This window comes from Phyllobates terribilis, unplaced genomic scaffold (assembly GCF_046119375.1).
Source record: "Phyllobates terribilis strain yellow unplaced genomic scaffold, ASM4611937v1 Scaffold_3__8_contigs__length_932513732, whole genome shotgun sequence".
Lineage (NCBI taxonomy): Eukaryota > Metazoa > Chordata > Amphibia > Anura > Dendrobatidae > Phyllobates > Phyllobates terribilis.
This window is the reverse complement of record NW_027362763.1, coordinates 221,896,268-221,921,574: the sequence shown is the minus strand read 5'-3', so window position 1 is coordinate 221,921,574 and position 25,307 is coordinate 221,896,268. Positions and strand designations below refer to the sequence as shown.

The following is a 25,307-nucleotide window of genomic DNA, read 5'->3' as shown; positions in this document are numbered from 1 at the left end:
ACTATAAGCCTGGACCAGGCTAAAGAGAATGCGTGCAATGGTGGAAGGGGAAAAGAAGAGGCGAGGGGACTTGTTAATGGGCTGCGGGGATTGAGGAACAGGTGAGTGGTGAGGTATTATTATTATTTTATACTTACTTTGCTGCATATCGAATTTCCTTGTAAAGTCTGTGTGATTTTCCAGATCCGCTCATCTCTAGCAGCTACAAAGAATATCCTTGCTTTTGTATAACATAGCATGCGCAGAGGAACTGCATATTATTTAATTTGTCTTGTCATAATGCCACAGGGGAATTGATCTCTGGCTGTTGTAGGTCTTCAGTCTTGTATTCGATTGATGAAATAGCCTTTACTATAGTTCAATGTGTGAGAATCCTAAGAAATATTCATTCATATTAAGACAATTGCAAAGGTCAAGCAAGGTAAACTCACAAATTAACATGAGAACTAATTATATTCTGGTAAGCACCAGTGTGATACTGAGCAGATGCACCATTTTCTTAGACTCGATCAAACCATGTAACATAGTAACATAGTTTTAAGGCTGAAGGAAGACTAAGACCATCTAGTTCAACCCATAGCCTAACATGTTGATCCAGAAGAAGGCAAAAAAAAAAAACATGTGGCAAGCACCAAGCTCTACATGGGGAAAAAAAATTCCTTCCCGACTCCATACGACAATCTGACTAGTTCCCTGGATCAAGGCCCTATCTAGGAATCTAGTATATCTAACCTGTAATATTATACTTTTCAAGAAAGGCATCCATGCCCTTCTTAAATTTTAGTAGTGATTCACTCATTACAACATCATGCGGCAGAGAGTTCCATAGTCTCACTGCTCTTACAGTAAAGAATCCGTGTCTGTGATTATGATTAAACCTTCTTTCCTCCAGACGTAGAAGATGCCCCCTTGTCCCCGTCTCAGGCCTCAGACTTTAAAGATCAGTAGAAAGGTCTTTGTACTGTCCTCTTATATACTTGTGTGGCGCCCCGAGGGCTCGGTTGCCACAGGGGTATTGCACCTCAACCGGAGGTGTGATATTCCACTCCCAGGTAAGGATGGAGTGTGGACCAGGGCTCAGTTAGCTGCATACACACACTCACCCCATTTCCGGGGGACAGCTCGACGGTGCTCCCATTTATGCAGGCACAACTGACCATGCCCCTGGATGGAGTGGGGAGGGGGGAGAGAACCCAGTGATGTAGGAGCAGAAGGGGACAGTTTCTGGAGCATAGTAAGGAGCTCATTGGGTGCAGATCACCTGAGCTCAGACACAGAGAAACAGATAAAAGGTGGGAGCCATCTTAGGGGGAAGTCCAGTCAGGGGGTTCAGAAGGGAGAGAGAGCTGACAGGGAGCCGAGGCTCAGCCTGAGCTCAGCTCCACGAGGCAGGCCTAGAGAGAAGGCCGGGGCCAGAGAGGAGAAGAGAAGAAGGAGAAGGAAGGAAGGAGAAGAGACAGAGGAGTAGAAAGGCTCCAGAAACAAGAAGGCAGAAGGGACCCTAAGAGAGCAGAACGGACAGCAACCGTTGCAAACCCGCGTTATATCGGGTGAAGGGTCAGGCTGTGGAAGGGTACCGGATTCCCAAGTTGGTGGAGGTAAATTATCCCTCAGCCAAGAACCGGAGGTCGTGATCATTTATTGGTGCGACCCCCCGCCAAACCAACTTGGAAGGCACCATATAGGATAGAGGGAAGCGGAGGCCAACGCTTGCCCGACACGGTCTGCGGTAGCTGGACAGAAGTTTGGTCACTGGTGGGGCACGAGAGGCCAGAGAAGGGACAGAAGGGGGCCCTGTGCCATACTCCTGAATTGCCTGGGGGTTGACCGAGCTCCTCACCTGGTGGACGCAGCACGGCTTGGGCAGTCATTGCTGACAGAAGTGACTTTGATAACAACTGTGAGTTAAAACCCTGGACTGCACCATTGGACTCAGTGTGATCTTTGCTGCGCCTTCACCATCACCCCCAGCATCCACCTACACTGCCCTGAGGCTACACTCTTCCCGTGGGGAGTTATCCTATCCATGTGCTGCACATCAACACCAGCCTCAGCGGTCTGCCTCGCAGCGGCGGTTATCCCTGACCGCAATCCACGGGTGGCGTAGTCGGACATTCAAAACACTGATAAATAGACTGCCACAATTTGGTCTGACCACCCTGAGCCACGGGATCAGGTTGCCACTACTATCCCCATCAGCACCGTATACCAGAAGGCCCGGTTCCGGGTACCCCACAGCCCAGGGGGCGAGTCACTTGTACATAGTAATAAGATCACCCCTAAGCCTTTGTTTTTCCAAAGTAAATAACCCCAAGTGTAATAACCTGTCTTGGTATTGCAGACCCCCCAGTCCTCTAATAACCTTGGTCGCTCTTCTCTGCACCCGCTCTAGTTCAGCTATGTCTTTCTTATACACAGGAGACCAGAACTGTACACAGTATTCTAAGTGTGGTCGCACTAATGACTTGTATAGAGGTAAAATTATGTTCTCCTCATGAGCATCTATGCCTCTTTTAATGCATCCAATTATTTTATTTGCCTTTGCAGCAGCTGCCTGACACTGGCCACCAAACGTGAGCTAGGCGTCCATCAATACACCCAGGTCTTTTTCAGTTATGTGACTTATAGAATTTTTTTCCATTCTTTTAAATGCATAGTAGTTCAGCAAGCATCACATGTGCATAGGTTCTCAATATAACAATATATTTATTCATAGTGTATCTTCTCTTTCATATTATCTACTGTTGCATAATTTAATTGAATGGTTCTTTTAATAACCCATTAAAGGGAATCTGTCAACAGGTTTTTGCTATGTAATCTGAGACCAGCAAAATATAGCAGCTGAGACACAGATTTCAGGGATGTGTCACTTATTAGGCTGTGTGCTTTTGTTTCCATACAATGAATGTTTATCACCAGGAGATATCACTGCCTAGACTACATTTCCCCTGAGCCCTGGTCCGACCATGCCTCCTCCTCTGATAAGCAGCTCACTGTCAATAGACAATCTTCAAAGAAAGCTGTGGTGTGGGTGGGGCTAGCTTTGTGAGCTCTGCTACATGCTACATCTGAAAACTCTGTTAATTTACTGGGTGCAGATGTTGTGAAATAAAGTGATACATTGTTGTAATCAAGGTCTATTTTCCTACATTATGCTGCTTTCAGATGAGGTAGTAAAAACCTGCTGACCAATTCCCTTTAGGCCTTCTTCACATGTCCGTTTTTTATGTCCGTATGCACTCTGTTTTTTAAGGACCACAAATACAGACACACACATCCATTGTATTCAGTGGTAGTGCATACATGTCAGGTTTTTCACACGGACCGTGTGTCCTTGTGAAAAACCCGCAGATGTCCTTCTTTTTCCAGTACCACAAAGAAAATGCGTGCCACACACATGCACACTGATTACACACGGATGACATTTGTGTGACATCTGCGTGACATGTACCTGAATGAAATTCTCCGGCGGCTGGGGAAAGCCGTAGAGTTAGTGCTTATTCAAGCCGCCGGTTGCTCACTACAACTGTCATCATCCTCACTTGGTCTCCCTGCTATCAGCGAGACCAGATGACGCTGATGACAGTTGTAGTCAGCATCTATCAATTGGGAATAGCGCTATCTACATCTTTCATCATCCTCACTTGGTCTCCCTGCGATCAGCGAGACCTGGCGACACTGATGATAGTTGTAGTCAGCACTGCCATCTGGGAATAGTGCACAATAAATAAATAAAAAAATAAAAATTGCTTGAGGTCCCCCTGATTTTTATTAACCAGCTGAGAGAAAGCAGGTGGCTGGAGGCTGGTGTTATTTTTCTGGGAAGGGGACAATATCCATAATGGTTCCCAGCCTATTAATAGTAGCTCACAGCTTTCTGCTTAGCCTTTAATGGTTATTAAAAAGGGGGGACCCCAACAAAAATGACATTGTATCCCCCCTATTTTTAATAACCAGAAAAGGCTAAACGGACAACTGCAGGCTAATCTTAATAGGCTGGGAAGGCCCTCCCAAACTAATAACGCCAGCCCTCAGCCACCCCAGAAATGGCGCCTCCATTAGATGGGCCAATTTTGGCACTTAGACTCCTCTTTTCCCACTTGCCCTGGTGTGTTGGCAAGCAGGGTAATGGTTTTGGGGTCGATGTCAGCTGTGTAATGTCCACTGTTGAGACACCCTCATTAATAACCCTGTAGTGAAAAGTAATAAACACACACACAGAGAAAAGTCCTTTAATTGTAAAATGCACTCCCTGACAACTACCCTCATTTACTCATTTAATGCCATAAAAATAAAAGTAATCCACAGGTGTACGTTGTAAATCCATCCCACGTCCCACGATGATTTCCCAACTGTGCTACATACGAATGCTGTGGTGAGCGGTGACATAAGTAATGTGACCGCTCACCACAGCAGCCGGAATACACTGAGAGTAACATGAGAACCCAGCTGCAGTGATTAGCGGTGACATCATTAAGGTTACTGCAGGTTATAGGCAGTGGTTCTCACTGTAACCTCTGTGTGAGCTGGTCAGCTGTGAACTGCTTTAACCTTCCTGACGTTCTCATGCTGCAAGCGCTGACATCATTAAGGTTACAGCAGATCACACGCGGCGGTCCTCACTGTAACCTCTGTGTGAGCCGGCCAGCTGTGAACTGCTTAAACCTTACTGATGTTCTCATGCTGCGAGCGGTTACGTCAGTAAGGTTACCGCAGTTCATAGGCTGGCTTACATGGTTTGTCTAAACCTCTATCTCCAGGAGCATACTGTTCTGTATCCTATTTCTGACTTCCTGGCTGCTAGGAGAAAGGGGAGGAGAGGGCTCTCCTCTTTGACTGACAGTTCAAACAAGCAGCATTGTTTCTCTTTTGGCCTGAATGTGTGCTCTCCCTATGCTACAAAAAGATCGGCTTGCCTGCCTCTGAACAATCACAAGCACTGGGATTGTGACAACCTATTATGGTAAGTTTTGGTGGCATCATCCCTCTAGTTTCTAGCACGTTTTGAAGCAGCATCTGGATCAGCTAGTGATGGGGGAAATGAGCAGAGGTGAAGAAGGCTCCTCTGACTTTGCAGCTGCTGGAAGGAGGGGGAAGGTGAGCAGAGGTGACAAACTGCTCAGGCAGCAGCTGAGGTTGCAGAAATGATGGGATGTTTGGATCACCTGCTGAGCAGGAGTGGTGAGCAGCTGGAGAGCTGAGCCCTCAGTGGAGAGATGGGGCTGGAGAGATGAGCCCTCAGTGGAGAGATGGGGCTGGAGAGATGAGCCCTCAGTGGAGAGATGGGGCTGGAGAGATGAGCCCTCAGTGGAGAGATGGGGCTGGAGAGATGAGCCCTCAGTGGAGAGATGGGGCTGGAGAGATGAGCCCTCAGTGGAGAGATGGGGCTGGAGAGATGAGCCCTCAGTGGAGAGATGGGGCTGGAGAGATGAGCCCTCAGTGGAGAGATGGGGCTGGAGAGATGAGCCCTCAGTGTTTATTTACCTGTTAAGCTGCAACAACTGTATGTGCATGGTACAGGTAGGTAGATAGTGTAAAACTATGCAAGTTTCCAATTAACGCTCTTTTCCTATCTTGCACCATTGTCCTGCTGGTGTGATGTATTGAATTTCATTATTTACTGCTGGTTGACAAGGAGACCGGCCAGCGCTGCAAGCAGCAGTGGTGGCTGATCCCCTTTACAACTATCAGTAAGTAATAAAACGCAATACATTACATAGCAGGAGAATGGTGCAAGACAAAAAAAGCAGGTTAATAGCAAGATTGCTTAGTTTCATATTGTCTACCTGCCTATACCTAATTAAGTACATGAGAAACTTATAGAAGAAAATCCTATGCACATTGACCTTGTGTTGAACTAGTAAATTTGCATCTCCAATGTCTCTCTGGTTCTTCCCAATAGAGAACATTCTTCATGCCCTAATAAAACCACACCGCTGGGTGCCATTGCATCAATTAAATACGCTTAAAGTGGTGATTGGGGAAGAGTTGATGCATACATGAATGGTCATATGTGCTACTTTCCCTCGCCTTGCCGAGGCCTGAATATGAGAATCTGAGAAAATGAATGTTAGATAGGATCTATCCCCAGGTATGACCCAATTTAAACTAGGACATCCCTAATAAAATTACCGTTATTGTGCAGGCTGTAATATAAATAGGCCCGCCTAGTGAAAGATTTCCTTAACTTTTTTTTATTTATTCCTAATCTCTTAAAAAGAAACTATTATTGGATATTTGTCATAGTTCATGTTCTTTTTTCTAAAAATGTTCATGTGTGTCAAAATAAGCTAGAACTTTAAGACATGTTAATATCTAGTGAGTAGTGTTGAGCAAATTTGTTTTTTTTCAAATTCGGGTTCGTGTTCGGGGTTCCGGCTTGTTCGCGCCAAAAAATCGGCTCCACCCATAAACATCCCTGATTTGTCACGCTGTCACACAGATAACTAGGTTTGCAATGCGTTTTTGGGGCCAAATCCGCGTGGATTTGCCACAGCAAAAACGCATGAAAAGCATACCGTGTGAACGTAGCCTTAAAGTAAACTGATCGCTTTTCTGAATATCCATGAAGAAGCCAGAAAAAAAAATGACATAGAGTGGGCTCCACCTGTATATTGATGGTGTGCTTACCAAAATACATGAAATACATATACAATTCAAGAGGATTGAAGATAAAAAAAACAAATAAAAAAACGTAAAAATGTTTTTTTGTTGTACCAGAGCCTGTTTCCTATGACAAATCGGGATAATACCCTTATGACCGGTCTGATAACTAATGGAGCCATATAAATATAATGGATATCTAAATGGACATCACCTGGATGGTAACTTCACACAAGCGCATAAAAAATAGTTTAGACTTTCATCCAGAAAAGTGGGACGATACTTTTCTCACTTGTCATCCATGTGCCTCTGTATACATTTAGTATTTTTTACTAAGCAGCTGTTAATCATTTACAAGACCAATTACAGTTTCCTATGTTCAAAAATTTTAATATATCCGTAAAAACGAATGTTATATACTGTGACTTTTTATGATGTCTGATTTTTTTTTTCTGCACCCATAGACTTGAATGGGGGAGTCTCATCCGATTTACAGAATAAACTAGTGCATGGTGCAATTTTTTTTCACATGCAAATTCGGTCAGTGAAAAAAAAACGCTCATCTTCTTACATAGCTCTATTGGTTATACTGGTCATCTGGATTGTATCCCAGTGCCATATTTTGGCCTAGAAAGCATCTTCTGCCTCAGTGAGCTCATTTTTACATTTTCAATTTGTCTTGTCGAGGTTTTTGTGTTTTTTATAATAAAGATTCATATCATTAAAATTTAGAAAGTGCCACCGATCATTTACAAGTGTATTTCTGCTTCCTCTTAAATTGTACACTGCTCAAAAAAATAAAGGGAACACTTAAACAACAGAATATAACTCCAAGTAAGTCAAACTTCTGTGAAATCAAACTGTCCACTTAGGAAGCAAAACTGATTGACAATCAATTTCACATGCTGTTGTGCAAATGGAATAGACAATAGATGGAAATTATTGGCAATTATCAAGACACCCTCAATAAAGGAGTGGTTCTGCAGGTGGGGACCACAGACCACATCTTAGTACCAATGCTTTCTGGCTGATGTTTTGGTCACTTTTGAATGTTGGTTGTGCTTTCACACTCGTGGTAGCATGAGACGGACTCTGCAACCCACAGAAGTTGCTCAGGTAGTGCAGCTCATCCGGGATGGCACATCAATGCGAGCTGTGGCAAGAAGGTTTGCTGTGTCTGTCAGTGTAGTTTCCAGAGGCTGGAGGCGCTACCAGGAGACAGACCAGTACACCAGGAGACGTGGAGGGGGCTGTAGGAGGGCAACAACCCAGCAGCAGGAAAGCTACCTCCGCCTTTGTGCAAGGAGGAACAGGAGGAGCACTGCCAGAGCCCTGCAAAATGACCTCCAGCAGGCCACAAATGTGCATATGTCGGCACAAAAGGTTAGAAACCGACTCCATGAGGGTGGTATGAGGGCCCGATGTCCACAGATGGGGTTATGCTCACAGCCCAACACTGTGCAAGACACTTGGCAATTGCCACAGAACACCAGGATTGGCAAAGTTACCACTGGTGCCCTGTGCTCTTCACAGATGAAGGCAGGTTCACACTGAGCACATGTGACAGACGTGACAGAGTCTGGAGACAGTGTGGAGAGCAATCTGCTGCCTGCAACATCCTTCAGCATGACCTGTTTGGCAGTGGGTCATTAATGGTGTGGGGTGGCATTCCTTTGGAGGGCCGCACTGCCCTCCATGTGCTCGCCAGAGGTAGCCTGACTGCCATTAGGTACCGAGATGAAATCCTCAGACCCTTTATGAGACCATATGCTGGTGCGGTTGGCCCTGGGTTCCACATGTATGACAATGCCAGACCTCATGTGGCTGGAGTGTGTCAGCAGTTCCTGCAAGATGAAGGCATTGAAGCTATGGACTGGCCCGCCCGTTCCCCAGACTTGAATCTGATTGAGCACATCTGGGACATCATGTCTCGCTCCATCCACCAACGTCACGTTGCACCACGTTTTTCCACTTTAATTTTGGGGGTGACTCCATATCCAGGCCTCCATTGGTTAATAAATTTGATTTCCATTGATGATTTTTTTGTGATTTTGTTGTCAGCACATTCATCTTTGTACAGAACAAAGTATTCAATGAGAATATTTCATTCATTCAGATCTAGGATGTGTTATTTGAGTGTTCCCTTTATTTTTTTGAGCTGTGTCTATTCGTCCAAAAGATCACTGAAATCACTACCTGTCTGAGTTCCTATAGATTCACATTTTTCTGACCATGGAGGAGGATTATATAAAATATAGTCTATAAATAGATAACTGGCAAACAAAGCATATCACTTGTAATCTTCCTCTTAGTGGATGAATACAATAATCTTGTAGTCTTCTTCACACCCCCAGTCCTGATCTAGAAGCTTAGAACTGTCAGTATTTGCTGCAAGCTTCATAGAGAAATCTCCGGTGCAGTGAAGCATGGGTGCTGCAGATGGTTTCTCTAAATCAGACGGCTAAATGTACCCGCTGTGCAGTTTACATCTAAAATGTCTTACTTTACAGCACAGCGCCCTTATTATATGGACCTTGTCCCTTAATGATTAAGAGTCAGTGATTAACCTAGCAGAACTGGCCAAGGACACGGGTCGGCTCTTTGTAACTGGATGGATAGGATATCTTATTCTAATTCCTCCACTAAAAATGCCAGGTCATGGAAAAGCAAGGAGTCTGGGAGAAACATGCTGGGGTAACATGACGGGCAGCCTTTACAGCTAACTTTAGGCCTCATTTAAAGGGATGTACCTTAAGTCTGTATGGTGTTGCACAGAGTTTCCACTTCTCCATGTTAAAGGGATTATCCAAGCATATAATATTGAAGGCCTGGGTGTCGGATGGATAGGTCATAATTATTGTATGCTAGTACAACCCCTTTAAACAGCAATAGGCACTGTTTGCCTTGATGCATCGTGCTTCAGTGAGGTACCATAGTCACCTTTAAAAGCGATGCTTATAGAGCACTATAGCTCCATAATATGACATGTGCTGGATTATAGTAGCTTTTCCTTTCTTATTTTCTGGATTCTAATGAGGGAACAGTATGGCTCCATATGAATGACCTCATAATGTCTCATGTTCAAAATACTTCTTAAAGTTTTACAGAAGCCCTTCCATTCAGTTTTTTATTCGTTTAATGTGTGTATATATGCATGTACTATAGTGGTATGCATTAATATACTCACCTGCCACCGCTCTCTCCGGGATCCAGCGCCGTTCCTCTCCTCTTCTCAGTGATGTCACCGCTCTTCAGACTCTACAGGTCACACTTTGCTCTGTGTGACCCGGAAATGACTTTTACAATGTAAGCCTATGGAGCATCAGAACATGGCTCCATAGTCTTACATGGTAAAAGAGTCTTCTGGCTCACACAGAGATCATAATGTGAGCAGCTTAATTATGGTGATGTAACTGAGAAGAGGAGAAGAACGTCACTGGATCCCAGAGAGAGCAGCGGTAGGTGAGCATCTTAACACACTCACACTACATTACATGCATATACAGTACAGACCAAAAGTTTGGACACACCTTCTCATTTAAAGATTTTTCTGTATTTTCATGACTTTGAAAATTGTACATTCACACTGAAGGCATCAAAACTATGAATTAACACATGTGGAATTATATACTTAACAAAAAAGTGTGAAACAACTGAAAATATCTCTTATATTCTAGGTTCTTCAAAGTAGCCACCTTTTGCTTTGATGACTGCTTTGCCCACTCTTGGCATTCTCTTGATGAGCTTCAAGAGGTAGTCACCGGAAATGGTCTTCCAACAATCTTGAAGGAGTTCCCAGAGATGCTTAGCACTTGTTGGCCCTTTTGCCTTCACTCTGCAGTCCAGCTCACCCCAAACCATCTCGATTGGGTTCAGGTCTGGTGACTGGGGAGGCCAGGTCATCTGGCTTAGCACCCCATCACTCTCCTTCTTGGTCAAATAGCCCTTACACAGCCTGCAGGTGTGTTTGGGGTCATTGACCTGTTGAAAAATAAATGATGGTCCAACTAAACGCAAACCGGATGGAATAGCATGCCGCTGCAAGATGCTGTGGTAGCCATGCTGGTTCAGTATGCCTTCAATTTTGAATAAATCCCCAACAGTGTCACCAGCAAAGCACCCCCACACCATCACACCTCCTCCTCCATGCTTCACGGTGGGAACCAGGCATGTAGAGTCCATCCGTTCATCTTTTCTGCGTCGCACAAAGACACGGTGGTTGGAACCAAAGATCTCAAATTTGGACTCATCAGACCAAAGCACAGATTTCCATTGGTCTAATGTCCATTCCTTGTGTTCTTTAGCCCAAACATGTCTCTTCTGCTTGTTGCCTGTCCTTAGCAGTGGTTTCCTAGCAACTATTTTACCATGAAGGCCTGCTGCACAAAGTCTCCTCTTACAGTTGTTGTAGAGATGTGTCTGCTGCTAGAACTCTGTGTGGCATTGACCTGGTCTCTAATCTGAGCTGCTGTTAACCTGCGATTTCTGAGGCTGGTGACTCGGATAAACTTATTCTCAGAAGCAGAGGTGACTCTTGGTCTTCCTTTCCTGGGGCGGTCCTCATGTGAGCCAGTTTCTTTGTAGCGCTTGATGGTTTTTGCAACTGCACTTGGGGACACTTTCTAAGTTTGCCCAATTTTTTGGACTGACTGACCTTCATTTCTTAAAGTAATGATGGGCACTCGTTTTTCTTTACTTAGCTGCTTTTTTCTTGCCATAATACAAATTCTAACAGTCTATTCAGTAGGACTATCAGCTGTGTATCCACCTGACTTCTGCACAACACAACTGATGGTCCCAACCCCATTTATAAGGCAAGAAATTCCACTTATTAAACCTGACAGGGCACACCTGTGAAGTGAAAACCATATCCGGTGACTACCTCTTGAAGCTCATCAAGAGAATGCCAAGAGTGTGCAAAGCAGTCATCGAAGCAAAAGGTGGCTACTTTGAAGAACCTAGAATATAAGACATATTTTCAGTTGTTTCACACTTTTTTGTTAAGTATATAATTCCACATGTGTTAATTCATAATTTTGATGCCTTCAGTGTGAATGTACAATTTTCATAGCCATGAAAATACAGAAAAATCTTTAAATGAGAAGGTGTGTCCAAACTTTTGGTCTGTACTGTATACACACATTTAATGAATAAAAAACTTAATGTGAGGACTTCCTTAAAGTATAAACTAAAAGTATATGTGCCTGATTCATTAAGACTGATGTTTTGGATGCCAGTCTTAATGATCAGGACTGCTGGAGTGAGCTATGCCTAATTCATTATGAGGAGTACGCCACTTACTGAATTAGTCATATAGCATCTTACAACACTGGTGTGCACTTCCACCAGAAATGTTACACCAAGTAGGGAATGGAGCACATTTCTACAAAATTTGTGCCTTTAAAGTAAAGTAAATTTTCATAAATTAGACGGGGGAACTATACCACGTCCCGTCCCACCTATGCTCTGCCCATTTTGACAGAGGCGACTGGGACTTGCATAAAATGTCAAAAGTCAAACAATTTTTTGTGCAACTTTGAGTTGTTTGAAAATCCGGCAATACTTGAAAGTGATTTACGCCAATATACTGTCAAAATCAGGGACTAAACTTGTTGCATTAGGGGCCTATAGGCACCAGCGGTGTAAAGCCTGCCTTCTGATTTGCATATCTATTACTATGATATAATGGTAATGTGGATACATGGCTCTCACAAAGAATCAGAGTGCTCAAGTAGTGTACCAACCCGTAATCCAATGTAGGCAGAATTTGGTCCTCCAAATAGTAATGGTAAAAAAGTTTTGAATATAGCAATCCAAAATAATACATATGAGACGTTTCGGTCTTATAATGTAGACCTTTATCAGACATACAGATTGCATGTGAACGAAAAGAAACCGAGCAGAAAATGCACGCTAAGGGGAAATGACAGCAGTGAGTGTAAGTGCCAAGTTCCTTTGACATATGATATAATTGGAGGAACAAGTACCATAACGCTGTTCCCTTTATTCTATGACTAAATGCACATAATACAATGACGGTCTTCACTGTATGATGTATTATTTATTATGGAATAAATCAATGGTCTTTATACAGTATTACTTCTATTCGGAGTCTGGTGCAGTAACGGTCTGGACGTTGGAGGCCTATTTACATGGCCTTTTCTACAAAAGGTTTTGATGGTCACTTACTTTCTTTTTACCATAACTACATAAGACATGTCACATAGTGATGAGCGAGTATGTTCTGTTAACCCTTTTGGTGAGTATACTCGGGCGAGTACCGAGTATCTTCAGCGCACTCGGTGATATGTTTGAATCACTCCCGTGTGCATAATTTGCGACTGTTTGACAGCTGTAATACATGTGAGGAATACTTGTTTCTTTCGCATTCCTCACATGTATTAAAGCTGTCAAACAGTCGCAAATCATGCCCACGGGAGTGATTCAAACATATCACTGAGTATGCTGAAGATACTCGGTACTCGCCCGAGTATACTCGCCAAAAGGGTTAACCGAACATACTTGCTCATCACTAATGTCACGTAAAAAATATATAAGGAATTGAACAAAATTCAAGATAAAAGTGGAAAGATTCAGTTTTGTGTGAATCTCTCATGACCACCTACAATTTGATCACTGATCTGAAACCCTTACCTGTAGTTCTTACTTCTGACTTCTGGGTTCCACTGGGGCACCTCTAATATAGAAAATGTAGACTTTTAAATCATTAATAAATGAACACTATACACAAAAAGACTAATATCTCAACTCCTTTTTCTTAACTCTTTGCACTTCTTAAATTCTGTTTTTTTCTTATATTACAATTGAAACTAAGAAACTGAGAAATATATAAAGAAATCTCTGTGTTGCGGGAGCTCTGCCGTGTCCTCTTTCTTCCTCTTCACTGTCTTGTGTATGGCTGTAAGAAAACTGGCTGCAGCAGAAGCCTGCCTCCTGGGTCCTGTCTACTGTAGGAAAAAAAACCCTGGTAATGCCCACCTCTGTGAATAACGGGATATAGTCTGAGCCAGTCACCAGTCAAAGATATCATTAATTGGTTCTCTGTAGGATTTCACAAGAGTGACTGTTTCAGGTTAATTCAGAAAACTATTCTGACTAATTAACAGGAGAACTAGATTTTTTCCTTAAAGGGGTTGTCCAGGTTTGAGAGTTGTCCGTACACTTCTGAATTTTGACAGCAATCAAAGCGCATGCTGTTATGATTCCCCGCTATTGCCGATTCATGACAGTGGTCATTTGCATATATGCAGTCAGGTGCCAACTAGTTTTTCTCAGTGAGACTAGTTGGCATTTGATCGCATGTATGCAAATCACATACATGCAGTCATGTGACCGCTTGGGCGCTTTGGCAATACCATGGTCATGACAGCGTGTGCATCGCACACTGTCACAATCCAGAAATCTTTGATCACAAAGTGACTGCACACTTTGCTTAAACTAGGACAACCCCATAAATCATTTAATTTTTTTTCTCTTCCTTTAAGCATTGTGCAGGATTATAGTCTATGGGGCCATGCCGTACATAAATAATAAAACTGAAATAAAAAGCTGTTATGTTGCATCAGATGCTATATTATGAAGGTCTTCTCTTCTGGAAGAACTTTTCAATCCTTAGTATTGTATAACAAGATTAGAAAAGGTTGTTTGCCTAAAATAAAAAATGTGACCGGCTGCAAAAATTATCTCATACAGGGCAGAAAGGAAATACTGAACACAACATAGAGAAAAAGGATGCTGGGGAAAATAGCTGCAGTCTTAGAAAGAGATGCTCTAGGCGAAAATCCATCTCAATTAGCCTCAGGTACTTGCTACAGAAAATTAATCACTTGTCAAATATAACCAACCCCCAATCACAGTCCAGATATTTCTGCTTTTTCTTAAATCACCAGTCTAATCTGAAACGCTCGCCTTTCTCAGCACTACCAGACTGAGAAAGGAAGATGGACACAAAGCATTAATAGTGATAGGACCAGATTAAAGAATTTGCAAAGGTCAACTCTGGAGGTCATGAATAATCTACTAGGTCAACTGATTCTCTCATTCTTATTGTTCTCAAAAACAATTTTGTCAATGTCTGTTCTATTCTATATAGTATCATTTCTCCTGGGCATTTTTCTTTCTTTTTAGCAGTGTTCCCTTATCTGCTACAGGTACATACAGACCTGCTGGCCAGGATAATGAGTATATAGTGAACAAGTGACTTTTTACACCTTACGCTGGAAGTCTTAAAAGTGATTTCTAGTTCTAGCTTTCAGGCTTCTAATGATGGGGTCAAAATAATAAAATTAGATGTTGCTCACCCTTCGTTGGTGCAGTAATGCCTCTCCGCCACTGCTCCGGTCTCTTTTTACTGGCTTTACCAGTCACATCCCGGCCTCAGTGAATCACTAAGCTCAGCAGCTTGTGCTGTCTAAATCGGTATATTGGGAAAATCAATTTTCATCGTTGTGCTGGATTAGATTCTCCATCCATTTTTAGTTCATGTGTCCATAAGTAAATCAAATTTTTGCAGACACTAGGTGCACAAAGCACAGACAAATGAATAGACTCATGAATTATAATGAGTAAGTGTTCTGTACATAAAAACACAAATAGAACACATGTGGGAAATGGAAGTCTGAATGAGGTCCAAGACACAGAACTCCCAATGCACAGTGCATGCCTCTGACGCAAGTGCCACCTTTACTATCTCTGTGCGTCTTGCACTAAATCCCTCATCATTCTTTGTCCCAGGTGACCTTTATTGTCATTTCCAAGTGACCCATACAACCATTTGTGGCCACATAATGCAAATGCCCATAGAGTCTAATAGTAACAAACTTTAGTAAGATAAGTAATTATGCGCCAAAATTCTCCCATCACTGAGCAAGCTAGTAATTACTCAGCCTCCTCATTACTTTACTTTTGAAACAATCCTGCAATTCATAGGGAAGTTGTACCAACCTCTGCTGACCTCAGCCAATTATCTTAAACATCTAAAAAAAGTGCTACCAGCAATTTTTCCGATCATTACTGAAGGAAACATTGCTAGGATTCTGTATTCTTAATTAAATTACAAAGTTTCACCAAATAAATTATTAAAACTATTAAAAAGTCAAAAGTGACAAGCACTCTTTGAAAGAACATTTGACTGGAGATGAAGTGCAGGCCCACCTGTCATTTTCCCTGTGGGAAGCCATGACAGCACCAACATTACACGATCTCACATAGCTATTTTTTCCTACCCATATACACATATTAAAAGATAAAGCTTTTGTAGGCAGCAAATGAATTTAATAACAACACTTGGGAACAAAATTATTCTGGGAGTAATGATTGGAAGATGACTGATTATAGCTGATGAAGAATGCTGTCAGATAATCAGAACGCGGCAGGAGAGCTCTTTCTTTGAACAGACTGGCTTTGAGAGTCACAAATCGGTCCTTGAGCTCTGAACAGTACAGAAGCAGTATATTCTATCACTATAGTAACTTGTCCTGAAACAACCTAGTTTTAATTCGGGAAGGGGGCACAGAAAGATAATATCGTCCTGTTAGATTTGCACAGTGAGAAACACGGACAAATTGATATACAATGAGGCCATGAGTATATTCCAGAAATACAGCTCTACAACCAAACCCACTGTAATCCAAGATGTGTTCCCATGCACATGGTATGGGATCAGTAATGAGTTGCCTGGAAGCTATATAACACTTCATAACTGTTATGTGTCAATGATAAATATAAAATTAAAAAAATGAAAAATGGAAGAACCAAGTTAAATATCCTGGATCTCTTAATAGAACTTCTCAGAAAAGTCCCCTGTACCTAGATATCCATTAAAAGGATATTATTTAATTAGTAACACTGCATGAAAATAAGCAATATTTCAATTGACTGGCTTTTCTATCTTCTTTCATTTTCCTGAAATGAGAGCTTTTTTATCTTACATAGTGTACAGCTGGTTTCCATGGACCTCTGCCCTGACCCTGGCCAAGGGAGCAAGGGGTTAACTTTTAACATACCAGTCACCTCTCTCTAGCCCAATGATTTCTATACACATCCTTCGCCCTAGCTCTCAGATCCTGACTAGCTGCTGTTAACAATCTTGCAAAATCACCAGCCCCCACCATAAGCTTTTCCAAGAGCAGGTCTTCTAATCACAGCTCTCACTATACTGAGATGTGTGCTTTTTCAAGCAATAGTTTTTGCAGAACTTTTTTAGATAAGTGTACTTTTGTTTATACTGAAGTTAGATATATTATAGGACAAGGTCTGTGAAAACACATAATGGCAGTAGCACAGTAGCAGTTTCATATAAAATATGGACAACTTACATTGAGCATAAATATCACATAATAGTCGTGAAGTTGATGGCTTATTATAAGTCAATTAAAAGGTTATAATAACTAATGATGAATCCTCTAATTTTTTTGTTCTACGAGGGGTGTTCATTAAAGGTTTCCCCTGACCCACTTCCTGTGGACTGAGAGCAATGAAACTTGGCACAGTTATTAATCCTTCTCTACATAGGTGCCACCTAGGGGAACACACTTCTCCCATTTCTGTAAGCGACTGTAAACACCTCACTTGTAGAAGTCGATAGGTTGCTCCAAAACCCACATTGTAACTTTAGAAATCAGAGTCTCATCATCTGGAAAATGCTTGCCCTTCAAAAAGAACTTCATTTTTGGAAAGAGGTGGAAGTCCAATGGTGCGAGGTCGGGTGAATAAGGGAGATGAGGTAGAATTTCAAAGCCACAGGAGCATGCTTCCCTTTGAGCAACATGTGAGTTGTGAACTTGAGCATTGTCTTGCAGAAGGCGGACACCTTTGGTGAACATGCCACGTCTCTTGATTTTGATGGCCGCAACTTCCACAGCAGTGAAGCATAGTATGCCCCAGTGATCATGGTACCCTTTGCTAGGAAATCCATCAAAACTACTCCATGCTGGTCCCAAAATACTGTGAGCATAACCTTGCCTGCCGAAGGTTGGGCACGTGCCTTCTTTGGAGGCAGTGATTCATGATGCTTCCATTGCATTACCTGGACTTTAGTCTGAGGATCATAGTGATGGACCCAGCTTTCATCCTGTGTGATCAGTCTGTTAAAAAAAGTCCTCCTGGTTTCCATGGCACATCTACAATAGAGCCTGAGAGCATTCGTTCCTGCTTCTGGAAAGGTGTGAGCAGCTTGTGAAGATGTGAAGGTGTGAAGATAGTCTTGGATGATTTTCTCCATGGACCCCACACTAATCTTGACATTTTGGGCCACATGGCGAATGGTTACGCGGCGATTTTCCAATGTGGCGACCTCCACTTGCTGGATGGTGTGTACATCATTAGCAAAGTGGGGTCACCCTGGAATTGGAGCTGTTTGCACCGAAGTTCGACCACATTTCAATTGACAATGCCAGTTCTTGACTACATCATATGATGGGGAATCATCACCATAAACCTCTTTCATCTCATTGAACGTCTCCTTTTGGTGTGTGGAAAATCAAGTAAAGGAACTTGATGACTGCTCTGTATTCCACTGGGTCCATTATCAAACCTCACACAACTACAGCACTTGTAAAATCAAGACCATTATCAGTTCTGAGTTGCAAATTGGCACGTAACCTATAGAGACTCATCATTACACATGTGAAGTTTCAACATCCTGTTATAACAAGAAGTGGGTCAGGGGAAATCTTTAATGAAAGCCCCTCGTAATTTGAACAGGGAATACAAACTAATAAAAGGATGGCATTATCACCAAAAAATATGTTCTAACCAAGTGGACAAAATTTGTAATACACATAACTATAGGTCAGAATGGTAAGGGTACCTGGCCAATTTTGCCGTCCCTATAAATTGGCCATGTAATTTTGGACCACTTGTATATAGTCAGATCAGATATATAGCAGGGCTGTGGAGTCGGTAACCCAAACATCCGACTCCTCAATTTCCATGACACCGACTCCCCTACTCCGACTCCCTCATACATGGCTCATGTTTAAGTGACAAATGTACTGTAGCACAGATTCATCTCAGCTAAAAGTCTAGACCCTTAGATCAGGAATAGGACAGACATTTATAGGACACTTCATAACGTTCCCAAATTCTTATGATAAAATATTCCCCACAAACTGCATTGAACTACTGTACCAAATTTATTATATATTTTAGGAGTTGGAGTTAGTCCATTTTATACCGACTCCGACTCCACCAAAATAGGCTCTGACTCCACGACTCCGACTCCACCGCCCTGAATTATATAGTACAATATATAAAAATTGCAATCTAGAACTATGCAATAAAAATGTAGACAGAAAAAAATCAGAAGCTACTTTGCAACTGGGATGTAGCTACCAAGTCACAGGGCAATCGGCACATGCCTGTTGGCTAGGAAGATGACAGTACACCCCTCACACCTTATTCTACTTCATACATGTATAAATACTAATGGAGGAAGTCAATTAAATGCAGTTTATCAAACCCATCACTTTCTTCTCTGCTGACACTTCACCAGTTGGGACTATTTTTATTTAGAAAAATATCACTACTTTTCACTAATTCTCTTTCGAGGGGTCAGAAAACTCATCAGAATGCCACCGATGCTTCCTGACCTTTTGTCTTTTCTAACATTCACAGGGCGACCTTAGGTGTTACATCCAATTCCTAAATGCTCCTGTACATGTCGGACCCATGTGCATGTAACCTGTATTGCTGTATACAAAGGTTATATATCGGTATGACTCTAGAGGGAATATCTCCATACCAACTGCATTCAAAGAGTGGGATTTGTATGGCATAGATTGTATATGGAGATACATATACTCCTCCATCCGGTAGCTATAGTAAATACCCAATAGTTATTACAGTAGGATTTGTCTTGTATAATATTTGGTAATGTTCTTTGCCTGTTTTTCTCCACATAAAGGAAATACAATGTGCGTGATGAAAATCCAGGCGCTAGTGACTTTTATGTGCCGGAAGAGCTATTTGTTATTTTATGCCACGTATTAATCTCCTTCATAGAGGAGTATAATGTATAATTAAAAGGTCACTATCGTCTGTGTTTGTAGGAGCATTGTGCCTCGATCGTCTTGTAAAATTCTTGCCTACTTCATTGCTTCCATCTACCCTCCCTTTTTATGTGAAATCATTTACTGCTCATTCTGTTTTATTTGGACGGGAGGAAATTACTGGGTCCAATAGTTTAAATCCCCCTATCAAAATATGAGCGCTTAGAGACATCAATTGCACTGGTTGGGAAATGTAATGTGATTTTTTTTTTATAGCTGCTAAGTAATGATAGAATTAGACTTGAGGGTATCTTTAAGAAAAATAAGTCAATGTACATACAGTTGGTATGAGAGCCAACAAGACTCGGTTTTAACACTTTCATTCAGAAATATCGAGAGGGGCAGCAATGACACACTCATATCCATAGTATATTATGTTTGGATTGCTTCGGGCTATTTTCCTTTTTAATTTTGAAAAGATGCTCTCTAATGCGCATGTAATTGGGATCTTTAATTAAAACTGAATATTGGTTAAATATAGAATGATTAGCATATATTTTGCTATACTTGGTATTCTGTAGTGTGTTATATATTAGGAACAGTGGTTAAACACAGGGAGATTTTTTAAGATTGACATGTCAGACATTTCAGTATTTTGGAGCATATTGTTCTAAATGTATTAAAAGGTGCATGTATTTTAATACATTTGAGTAGTTGGGGCTGTCCTATAGAAATAAAATGAAATCTATGCTTGCTATAAATTGCCATATATTTGTGCTAAAGTTTGTGCTATTGACAAATCTATCATAAATCATCACACAATAACTGTCCATTTATCATGGCAACTTTCAAAGTAAAAGTGAAAAAGTCAAATATTTTACTGCAATTAGGATGTTCAACAAAATCAAGTTGCTTAATAATTTTTCCCTCTGGTTCATTTACTGTGCAATATATGCCTTCTACTTTTATGCATTAGATGTAGATTGTATGGTTGATGTTTAGCATGCCCACCGATCACAGCTTGGACTAGTTTAAAGAGACTTTACCATCTCAGAATGACTTTCCAAGCTAAGTACCATCGCTCGGTGCTTCATGGCGGGGCCAATCATTTATATACACCTTCCCACCTGCTTGTTTTACATCTATCTCCACCCTTCTCTGGCCAGAGCTATCAATCAAAGAAGAAGGGGTGGAGATTGAATGAAGGTGCAATTAAATGATTGGACCCGCAGCACCGAGCAGTGGTACTTAGCTTGAAAAGTCATTCTGTGCTGACAGAAGTCTCTTTAAATGGTTTGGCGGGTATCTAATATTGATGACCTATCCATGGGATAGATCATCCATTTCAGACCAGTGGAGTCCGACACTCCCCATATAAACAGTTGTTATTAGCTTTAGGGGTGGCCGGATGTTAACATTGAATCTCTTTATAAATCTAACTAAAGTTTGCATAAACCGGCCTTTACTAAAGAATATTTCTTTCATTCGTCCAAGTAAAAGAGAATTTGAGAATTTCCTTAGCATCTTAAACTAACCCACATTATATCAAATGTTTTCATTTTACTTACTAAATGCATTGGACACATAAGGAAATAATATAAGTTTAACTCTACAAAATATTGAATAGTTTTCTTCTCTCTTTGCTTCGTACTGTAAGGCAGTCTATTAAATCCATAAGAAACCCTAGCATGCAAGAATAGAAATGCAATTTTACCATTACAGGTCTCATTTGTGTGTCCTTGACAACTGGACCCAAGACACCTAATCCCTCTATATTTTATTCATGGTTCAAATACCTTTTTCTTTTGTAGTTTGGCTTCTACCAACCTAAAGAAAAATCCTGTTTTCTTATACTTTTAACTAACTAGACACAAGCAATATTTTGGATATGTATTATCTTGAAAGCTTCACATGTCTCTAGCTTTATACAGAGTCATATATAGATTTTTTTCTTACAGATTCATTTGGAATCTAACAGAATTTTTTCCATAATTCATCATATTCCATGTTATGGTGATAGCCTCTCCTAAAACTAAATCTCTCTAATACAGAGGATTTAAGACATCTACACACCCCTATTAAAATGCAAAAAATCATAGCAAGAAAAATAATTTCAGAACTTTTTCCTCCATTATTGTCTCCAATATTCTGCACATATTCATTGAGAAACAAAGTAAAATCCTTTTGAGTGGAAAATAAAAATTAGTTCTGGGTGTTGTGTTTATAATTTAACAATCACATTTAAACTGGTATTAAATAGTGGTCAGTACCCAGCTACCATCATTTATAGTAATTCTGATTATTTCCATATAAAGTTTAGCTGTTCTGGTAGAATTTTACTGATATTTTCTTAATTTCATTTTACAGCAAAAGCCATGCTCTGTAAACAGTTTACAACACAACAAAAAAAATGATCAGTCTGGAGAAGGGTAATAATTTCCAAATCATTACATACGCCATAGAACACTGTGAAAACAGTCATCGAAAAGTGGCTTTATTTTGGCACAACAGTGACAGTTGAACTGGTAAACCAGTAAACCAGTAAACTGAACTTGAACCAGTAAAATAGAACTGGATGACTCTCAAAAAATGATGAAAAGAAGAAAATTGGGCCAGAAGACTGCTTAGAGGCTTAAACAAACATAAAAGGAGGTGCAGGAATTTCTGGCAAGTACTGATTGTGTACAGCATATGACAATCTTCCTTATTCTTTATATGTCTGGCATGTGAGGGAGGGTGTCAAGACGGAAGCCTTTTCTTACAAAAAAAATTCAAACCCAGCTATGTTTTGCTAAAACCTTCATTAAGTCTGACGTAAACGTGTTATGGTCTGAATAGACCAAAGTTGAACCTTTTGGTCATAATTACAAAAAGTATGTTTGGTACAAAGTCAACACTGGGCAACACCCAAAAAAATCCAATTCCCACTGTGAAGCATGGTGGAGGCAGCATTATCCTTTGAGGCTGTTTTTCAGCAGCTGGAACTGGAGCTTTAGTCATGGTGGAGGCAATTTTGAACAGTTCCAAATATCATTCGATTTCATAACAAAACTTTGAAGCCTCTACTAAAAAACTGAAGATGAAGCTGAATTTCACTTTTCAGTATAACTACGATCCTAAGCATATCTCTAAGTCAAGAAGTGAATGGCTTCACCAAAAGACGATCAAAGTTTTGGAATGGCCCAGCCATAGCCCAGACCTGAATCCAATGGAAAATCTGTGCGTTGACCTGAAGATGGCGTGTACACAGGAGATGCCTCCGCAATCTGACATATTTTGAGTGCTACTGCAAGGAAGAGTGAGCAAAGTTGCCAGTTCTAGATGTGCTTTGCTGATAGACTTTTACCCAAAAAGACTGAATGCAATTATAAATTCAAAGGTACCGTACTTCAACAAAGTATTAGTTTAAGCAGTGTCAGACACAGAAATAAGAGAGCCCTGTGCAAGAACAGTATGGGAGCAATTTAAAGTCCATTAATTCAATCTATGAGAAAACACCGCTTGCAGCTTTAAAGGTAGAAGAGGACCGCCTTACCTCTTGGGCCTCTGGCTGGCTGCACAGATTGCACTGATGATATATCTTCCTTCAGTTTAAGGGTGTGCATATTTATGCAAACATATTATTTTAGTTTTTTATTTTACTTTTTTCACCCTAAAATTTTCCAGTTTGTTTTTTTCCAATTGAATAGTACAGATTATAGGTGACATTTAAGGTGGGAAAAGTTCTGAATTAATTCTTTTTGGTATGATTTTTTTTTATATGAAAAAAACGTGCTATTATAACAGAGCTGTGTACATTTTTTCTCTCCGCTATAAATTGCTACAGTATATAGAGGAACCATAGAGTGGCACTGACGTGCATCTATAGGGACTTCATATGCTTTCAAACATGCTCTCCTGATAACAAATGTGTGGATATGGGTCTTAAAGTAAAATATAGTATTATTGTAATTCCACAAAATTGAAATAACATTCCATAAAACATTGGAACCCGAAAATGGAAAAAAAAAAAGTAATAAAACCCCCCGGAACATTAATACATTTCGAAGTCAACAGAAGAGACTAAGAAAATTAGAACAAACAGTTCTAAGGGTACCACAGAAACGCTTCCAGCTATTTCAATAAGATCTTTATTTCATAATGATGTATTTGCATTTATTTCCGTGTTGTAGACTCGTGAATCAGAGAAGAGGAATGCCGAGCGTCTCTCCTCTCCGCTCAGCGGTAGTATATATAACTGTAGCCATAAAGTCATACACTTTGATTTGTTCCTGGAGGAAAGGTTATTACTGTTCATAGATCCATCCTTCTCTAATGTGAACACGCTCCCTTGAGGTGAATTGATACAATGTGAGCATTTGGTACAGCCTGGTTGTTTAAGAGAAATGTCATTGATTTGTAAGGTCTAACTTGTGAGCGCAGGACAAAGCTCTTGTGTTATAAAAGGACATATTTCAAGACCATGCGGCTGATAGCAGGGGGTGACAAGCTATGTCATTGCTTTACAGAAAGAAAAAAGAGAATAAAGAAGGAAAAATGGATTGTAGCCCCTGGGTGATCCAGTGAGAATCTAAGGCGTGTGATCTATCAAAGTCGCTCCCACTTTAATAAATGACATCATACATCTCTACCATTGTCTTCTGTTTCTTACTTTATCAAATCAGTTTATTGTGTATGTCAGGGAATGCTTCGACCGGCCACCAAAACTTTAAGCTGGTATTAAAGGCGAAAAAAAAATGGTTAATGCACTTCATTATACAGATAAAGGAAATGTTATCTCTGACTATTGGTAAGATAACATTACAAAGGAATTGACTGATGTCAAGTTGATGTCAAATTATATTTTTTTCGTTCTGGGATATCCCAGTGCTGTGCTATCTGAGTCAAGGTAACCTTTGCTAGATTATTGTGTATTTAACTTTAAAGGGAACCTGTCACATGAAAAACCGCTATTAACCTGCAGATATGGGGTTAATCTGCTGGTAATTAACGTTCTGAACCTGCCCGGCGTCTGCACTGAGAGTCCCGCTGCTGGGAGGAAATAAGCTTTATTTTGACCAGCAGCTTTGGCATTCAGTGAAGAGAGTGGCTGATTCAGGCAACGCTCTCTGTATAAGTGGTAGTTGTAACCACGCCCCATCACTGACTGACAGCTCACCCAGCATTAATGCTGGCTGTCAGTCACTGCCGGGGGCACGTGACAACCGCCGCTCTCTATACACAGAGCGTTGATTGAAACTGTGCCAGCGCCACCCTCATGGCTGAACACTGAACGCTGCCGAGAGGACTAAAGTAAATTTCTTCCTGGCAGTGGGGCTCTAAGTGCGGGCGCCGGGCAGGTTCAGAACGTTATTAACCTGCCAATTAACTCCATATCTGCAGATTAATAAAGTTTTCTCACATGACAGGTTCCTGTTTAAGGGATATATGTAACTTACAGAGGAATATATTCAGGACTGCCCTCTTCTGTATAGTGTAGACAGTATGGAAAGAAATGAGATACAGCACAATCACTGATCAGTTCATTGTTGATAGAGCTGACGGGGGTTTTTGCTTATTGGGCAACCTTTTCATGGAGACCGATCAAGAGATATATTGTATTCAGAAAGAAAATCATCCATGCTAAAAAAAACTCTGTGTAGGTTTACGGTATTGCACAAGATTATATAGGATTGGTATCATGACAAATATAAC

General features: G+C 41.0%; 1 protein-coding gene across 1 annotated transcript in view; it reads left to right on the top strand.

The window, feature by feature from the left end:
- Positions 1–25,307, top strand: part of CLSTN2 (calsyntenin 2) — a 1,504,973-nt gene that overhangs the window by 72,437 nt on the left and 1,407,229 nt on the right. The gene's annotated exons all lie outside the window — the stretch shown is intronic.